The sequence below is a fragment of the Gymnoscopelus braueri genome (genome assembly GCF_963280865.1).
Source record: "Gymnoscopelus braueri genome assembly, chromosome: 16".
Taxonomy (NCBI): domain Eukaryota; kingdom Metazoa; phylum Chordata; class Actinopteri; order Myctophiformes; family Myctophidae; genus Gymnoscopelus; species Gymnoscopelus braueri.
The window spans coordinates 20,845,955-20,852,646 of NC_137616.1; the positions used below are offsets into that span (position 1 = coordinate 20,845,955).

Consider the following 6,692-nt stretch of genomic DNA (forward strand, 5'->3'; position numbering starts at 1 on the left):
TTGTTCCTTGCTGTGCTGGCATAAATAAATATGTGCGCGCGTCATTTGGTCCAAACTATTAATAAGAATGTCATTTTGGTATCCCCTCCCCCTCCCCCCCTCCTCTATACCCCCCATTACTTCTTTGGATAGGCGCCCATTCGTGTGCGCATGGCAGCTGGACGCATGCGCTTTGAGTAATGATCAACACCGTTGCAGGAGACGGTTCTTCAATAATATAGTTGCGTCTATAATGCTACAATGTAGCCTCTGCTGCGCGCTAACTAAGACGACGACTAAAGATAATGGTTATTTTTCCGGAGAGCCAACTGATCGGTTTAGCGTGAGGGCTGTTTGTTAATTTGTGTGCCTTTTAAAGTAACTTTTGGAGTTTGTTATGGCCACCCAGGCTGGCAATGGCCAGGGGTTGAAGTTTTTGAACTAGTCCTAGTGACAGACAGCACGCCGCAGAGCAGAGCAGACCTACTACTACTATACAGCCCACTTCATTCTGTCATGAACACTTCCAAGGAGTGAGAAGAAAATTGGCGATTTATTTTTTGGAGGTGCGAAAACATTTTTTTTGTCTGGGTATGTTTTAACTTCACTCACATGTAATCACGAATGAATGTTATTGTGGAAGAAAAAAATTATGGTATGCGTAACTTGATTTTTCTGTGGAACGTTTTAATTGATATTCTATAAGTTGTAATTAGAACATTTACAGATGTATAGCCTGGATGATTTCATATTGATATTTATATCTTAAAAGTATTTTTGTTTTAAATTATTGGATTTACTGGCTATTCAAAGTGTGTCAACTTATCTGACTTGAATTCCTTCACTATGTAGGCTGTCACTGAAAAATGAAACTAATAGGCGACACCTAGTAATGGTCAGTTTTGACAATATTTTTTTTCAATATCACGAAAGATATTTAACAATGATTGTTGTTTTAAAAGGTATTTCACAGCTCAATCTATTGCACTCAATAGGCTATTCGTCGCGAACTTTTTCCATGGTAGGCCCATTCATTTATGGTTAAGTGTCTTATGTGTCTGCTTCCCATACCTATATGAATTATTGCGGGTCTCGTGAAGAGACGCGCAATAATTCATACAAGCATGGGAAGCGGACGCTGCTGCAGAACCCGCACCAGGCCACTCGGTCGAATACCAAAACGCTCGCCCCAAAACACAGTCGCCCCGGGGCAAATCCGGCGGTATTCACCTGGTATTCCTAAACATAACTCCAGTAAACTATGCCTAAACCTAACCTTATTATTCCTAAACGTAACCTCAGTAAAACTATACCTAAACCTAACCTTTGTTCCTAAACTTAACCTCAGTAAAACGGTGCCAAAACCTAACCTTATTCCTAAACTTAACCTCAGTAACTATGCCTAACCTTAAACTTCTTTCTAACCTTATACTCAGTAAAACGCCTGAGTAGCCTACACAGGACCCCAATGGAAACAAGCCATTACATTTCTTGGGTATAATCCTCTTAGCAGACCTTGTATTGAACCGTAGGCCTACTTCCCTGTTCTTTTTTTGCGAACTACTAATAAAGTATTCAATTAGAAAAAAAAGAATAAAAAAAAGAATACAAGAACCACTGGTCTGCGAAAAAAGAAATGGGGGCGAGTGTGTTTTGGGGCGAGTCTTCCGGTTACCACTCGGTTGCCCGTTGTGCTGCTCTGCTGTGTGGGGTCTCCGCGTCGTAATTCCTATCCCCACGTGGAGTTTGTGTTTATATTTGATATGTAGGAAATGGGAATCTTATACCCGCACCACGCCGCCACACGGCTGGGCTCTAAAGGGCTTGAATGGCCCTGGCTCCATTGGCCTGCCCCTTAACAACATGACAAGTTACGCGTCGGCTCAAAATCTGATAGGCCTACTGACTCCAACCGTAATCCATACAGGATCGATTTCACATTAAGGACGCATAGTTAACCAACGCGCATAGATGGACACGCATGGGTTTTGATTTGTTTAGATTTTTTTTTTTTTTTAAATGACAGTCCCATATTATCCGGAGGTTATTTGTGAATTATTCTTCTCGACGTTTGGCATGTCAGGCCGTGCATTTCATTAATCAATTCCAGCATTTGGAATATAAAGGCTAGAATCCCGGTGACTTGAAATATAGGGAAAGTTGTGCTGAAAGTGGCTACGGAAAATATGATCCACTAACTTGAGATTCATGTTTCATCCTGAATTAATGTAGTGTTCTTTAAATCAATTTAGACTAACATCCTTGAATACCGCTGCAGGTAGGCTATTCGGATAATCATGTTTAGGTCTACTGTTATTTATTCTGGAGAGAATAAATATGAACATACATTTACATTTACAACTGTAAATCTTTTTAGAGGAAACTTTTGCCAATTATGCTTGCTGAACAAAGTGGTCAGGTGCTACACTTCCACACATTAACTTACTGGTGGGTCTAAAAGAAAACACGTCATATTCTGACCCGTTTGCCACGCCATTTAATTTCCTCTATTCGTATAACACGTGTCAGGCCTGTGGGGAGATATTCTGCATATCATTGATAATTACGCACAGTATTTTTACGCAGTGCATTTTGAGTTCCTCAAATGAAAGTCGTCTGTCTGCCCGTCAGTATTGTCGCCGAAAATAGACAGTGCGGCCCTAGTAAACGCCTGAAATGTCTTTATGACAATAGCAGTAAACAGTGGTGACACTCTGGCCCTGCGGAATGGTATTTTGAGACGTGCCCCCCAGCGCGTTATAACGCACCTTCTAACATGCCAGAACGTTTTGGAATTGGAACGATCCTCCCGTGACTGTCTGACATTTTCCCCTTTTTTCATTTCAATTAAAACAATTCTGTCATTTAGTGGTGGAAAAAGTAAAAGTATCAATACTGCAATGTAGAAATACTCTGTTACATGTACAAGTCCGGAATTCAAAATGTACTAAAAGTACAAAAGTATTGGTATCAAAATGTACTTAAAGTACCAAAAGTAGAAAGTACCCTTGTTTTCAAATGTATAAAATGTATCTGCTATTTTCAAATGGCAGAAATATATATAGGGCTGAAGTGGTTAATGTATGTTTTGTAATAATAATCAAAATCTACAAGTGTAGATTAAAAGTATAATATTTGCCTCTGAAATGTAGTGGAGTAGAAGTAAAAGTACAGACAATTGGAAATACTCCAGTAAAGTAAAAAAAATACCTCAAAATTAAGTACAGTAAATGAGTAAATGTACTTAGTTACTTTACACCACTGCTGTCCATAAGCGTTTCCATAAATAATAGTGTAATTTAATGAATGACTCCTTTTCATTCTACAACCGATCCAAGCCAGCGTGGCCCACCGGTGAGTGCGGTATAATTGAGACCCATGTTGATAGGCATCATGCGGTTTGTTCAACATTCTACTCTCCTCGGCTTTTATGGCGTGAAATTACCACAGTGTAGATATGTAAGAGCCCCAGTCCACTCTCGAACCCTCCTCCTCTCCTCCCCTAACGGCTGTGTCCCATATGTGTTCCTTCTATGTCGCTGTCAATAGGCAGAGTGAGAAATATAATTCTCTCTTCTGGGATTGTGACGGAAATGGCAGGCGTATTGATTCGTTGCGCAGGGTCGGGTAACCATTCCATGGGCCTGAGAGCCATGACGGGAGAGAATAAAACGTGAAGGGGAGATTAAAACCTCTATCAGATAGAATGGGATGCCCTGGTTAAGCTGCTTCCATGTCCTCCACAGAGGTGAGAGCGAACGAGCATGCGAGCCAGAGAGAGAGAGAGGGGGGGGGGGGAGGGTGCGTGGGGCGGGGGGGGAGTCTTGGGCACAAATCAATTCGCCTGAGAGACGCATTATTGTCTTCGGTTTCAGGCGAAGCTATGAAAAATTAAAAGGATGCCAGTTAGTTTAAGTCCATGCCAGAGTCCACCGGCCACACACACACACACACACACGCACGCACGCACGCACGCACGCACACACACACACACACACACACACACACACACACACACACACACACACACACACACACACACACACACACACACACACACACACACACACACACACACACACACACACACACACACACACACACACACACACACACACACAGGGCATATATAGACATAAAAGCCCATAGCTGCAGAAAATGATTCATTAATTGTACAAACCCATATTGTCTTGGATGTCCTGCATGTTGCGAGCCAAGGTATAGATTACTGCTGTTTAGAAGGTCAGTTTACTGGGCTTGTAGTAGAATCACCCTTATGGAAAGTTTCCCAGTTCTTGCTTCTGTTTCAACACATGCATATCCACACATGGGTGATTCTCATGAAATACATGCAATAAATAGCTGTGATCATTTCAATATAAGAGTCTCAATTTTGTAATGATTACAATGTGGTAGCCTATTTTACCACATTGTAATCATTACAAAATGAAAGTTATTTGAACATTTTCTGCTGAAATTCTCATTACCACAATGCATCCGCATTCATTTCAATTGATCTCTGACTGTATTTTAGATTGAATACACTTCTTTTTTGGGTGTGAGTGGAAAAACCCTGTTGCCTTTGATAAATGTGTAGATAAATGAAACTTATATGCCAACCCAATGCCAGGGAAGAAATGTTACTGTTGTAGGTTTCTCTGCAAACCACTGATGCGTTGCATCTCAGTGTTTCAAGGCAGGCGCGTTGTTGTCAGCAGCGGGCTTGGGCCCTGTGTGTGAGGTGCCCCGGGGCGAGGCACTATAGCCGAGCGAGTGGCCGCACTGAGCGGTGCAGTGGTCTGATGGGTGGGCCGCGAACGCTTTCATGATTTTCAAGTGGGCCCTGATCCAGAAAAGGTTGAGAACCACGGATGTAGCATATTAAGCAGATTAGGACTGTTGATGGTAGAAAGCTCTCTAGTGGAAACAGGTTGTGTGGATACCAGGTTTGTTTAGATATGACTTTAAAGGTGCAGTAAGTGATTTTATCTTGTTAATATAAGTGTTGTAGCTCTGTATTTTGATAGCAATTATTGCTATAGAGTGTTTGTTCATTATCAGCTCCCTTTAGTAAACGGTAAATGCATTTTCAGGTCGGGATGCCAATTTTATCCAATCAGGAGAGAAAAGTCATAGGACACGCAAATAAATAGGAAGTGATGAAGAAATGAGCAGACAATATTTAAACTGAGACAATATCAATTCGAGGCTGATACATGGCTACTCTCTCCTGATTGGATGAAATTGGCAACCCACCTGAAAATGTGTTATCTGTTTATTAAAGAGATGGAGAGACGGGGAGGACCCACACTAACACTCTATAGCAATGATTACTGAATATAGAGCTTTGCTCTTTTCATAAAACCTTTTTAGTTTTAACCAAAAGAATATTACTTACACTTTAATTATATTTTAACGAAGGAAGCATACTTCTTCACAAACTCAACATGTTACCTTCCCATTTCCAGCAAACTAGAACGACTACTGTACCTATTTCTCTATTTTAAAAGTCCCAACACCTCCCACCACCTAAAATCTTCATGACATAGCCACCTGGTGTTGTGCTAGCCTAAGTGCCAGGCGCCGTGCACGCGCACCACCTCTGATCCACAGGGTGGCTCACAAAAATCGTGAATCTCAGTGCGGGATATTTCGTTAGTGCCCACGTGAAAGTCGGACGAACACTGCACTGAGTGATCGGCCGACTGTATCAGTTTACCATCCTCATCCTAGAGCCCTTTGTCCTTTTTACAGCGTGGCTCCGTTAAAGCAAGATGTCTACAAGTGGGCTTGCCTGCTTGTTTATTGTTTTTATCACGTTGAATCTTTTATGCATTTTGGGGGAAATATTGAATATTTTATCGATGTCAAAGGCTTTGACTTGCCCAAATTTGGAGTCATACATCATAGATACGTCATAGATCACTGACGTCATAGACTGATGAGGAGGAGGAACACTTACATCCAAACCCAACTTAGGCAGGTGATGAGCAGAAAACACAAAGACTTACAAGAGGAAGAAATGTAATCTTTATTTCACCCACAATTGCCTGCGTGACGTTTGGAGCTACATGCTGCTGTTGTCAGATGTAGCTCCAAACGTCACGCAGGCACTTGTGGGTGAACTAAAGACTACGTTTCAACTGGAGACCGATTGTGATGTCATAGACTGGCCACATGAAGTCTGAGATCCACATGGAGCACCGCCATTATTAGGCCCTTTCTTGTTAAGACTGAAAACAACCTGATATAGTATCATTTGAACTGGGCATTGTAGGAGCCCATGTTAAAACTATCTTCGCCAGAAAACACATTTCAGCAGTTAAGCATTATCTCTGACCCTCTGAGACAAGAATGCACTCTTCATTATCTTTAAGCTATCTAATTTTATACTGTAGCATAGCTATAACACATATGTGACATATTTGTATGTCACATATATTGCTTTAGCAAAATCTGTTTTTAATTATCATTAATTTATCTCTATGAATGCCCCTCTTGCCCTCACACACTGCAGTGCAACCACTGCCTTCACTCTGTTCACCATCAATCCAGGCAGCTACAGCAGTGTCATGTGACAATGCCAGCTACCCCCCTGTCCTGTTGGCATTGCCCTGTCAACTGACATTTAAATGTTATAATGATATGGACATTTTTATTTGGTCCTATAATAATTATTGTTACAATAATAGAAATAAGTATTTATTTGGTGC

General features: G+C 41.3%; 1 protein-coding gene across 3 annotated transcripts in view; it reads left to right on the forward strand.

The window, feature by feature from the left end:
* The first annotated feature begins 208 nt into the window (after nt 1-208).
* eya4 (EYA transcriptional coactivator and phosphatase 4) overlaps nt 209-6,692 on the forward strand; it is a 77,644-nt gene continuing 71,160 nt past the window's right edge. For all 3 annotated transcript variants that reach the window (XM_080452366.1, XM_080452365.1, XM_080452367.1), the window contains exon 1: nt 209-570. The gene's annotated coding sequence lies outside the window, so the exon portion shown is untranslated. The remainder of the gene's footprint in view (nt 571-6,692) is intronic.